Source organism: Gracilinanus agilis, chromosome 3 (assembly GCF_016433145.1).
Source record: "Gracilinanus agilis isolate LMUSP501 chromosome 3, AgileGrace, whole genome shotgun sequence".
Classification (NCBI taxonomy): Eukaryota; Metazoa; Chordata; class Mammalia; order Didelphimorphia; family Didelphidae; genus Gracilinanus; species Gracilinanus agilis.
The window spans coordinates 319,494,826-319,495,463 of record NC_058132.1 but is presented as its reverse complement, the minus strand read 5'-3'; the positions used below and the strand labels follow the sequence as shown (position 1 = coordinate 319,495,463).

At 67.9% G+C, this 638-nt stretch overlaps 1 protein-coding gene across 1 annotated transcript in view; it reads left to right on the top strand.

Annotated features, from left to right (window-relative positions):
- Positions 1–238: 238 nt before the first annotated feature.
- Positions 239–638, top strand: part of AMMECR1L (AMMECR1 like) — a 26,278-nt gene continuing 25,878 nt past the window's right edge. The window contains exon 1 of the mRNA XM_044669972.1: positions 239–441. The gene's annotated coding sequence lies outside the window, so the exon portion shown is untranslated. The remainder of the gene's footprint in view (positions 442–638) is intronic.

Sequence of the window (638 nt, the reverse complement as noted above, 5' to 3'; positions counted from 1 at the left end):
CACACCGGAGTCGCGCTTTTGTACTTATAATTCCTTCGCGCGAGACGCGGCCTCTTCTCTATGGTTTCTCCTGGTTGTAGGAGGGTGGATGGGCCTCTGGAGGACTCCGTACATTCTTCCTCCATTACCTCACTGTCTCCGGAAGGCTGCCGGGATATCGGAGGACCCAGTTCCTACCTCGTTTCAGTCCTCCAGCCACCCGGGGAATCCCTCCAGCAGCTCCTCCTTGCCGCCGCCGCCGTCGCCGCCTCCGCCTCCTCCTCCTTTTCCTCCCCCCTTCCTCCTCCTCTTTCTCCGGCCTGGCCCGGCCCGACGCTCTTCACTCCGACTGGAGGGCCCGCTTCTCTCGGGAGCCCCCACCCAGGCGCATGGCTCCATGAAGCGGGAGGAGGAGGCGGCACAGCGCGAGAAGTCCCGGCTGCTTCAGGGACGGGAAAAAAGGTGGGAAACTCGGGCCGCCGCCCTCCGCGCCCGGTCCGCGGGGGTACGTGGGGAGGGGAGGGGACCGGAACTTGGGTCCAGGCGGGGGAAACGGGGCACCCAGGACTGAGGGGCCCTGGGCCCCGAGGCCAGACTTGGGGGGGGGGTGGGCCGGAGGACTTGAGGCGGGCTTGTGGCCGGGGGGGGGAGGACCCCTG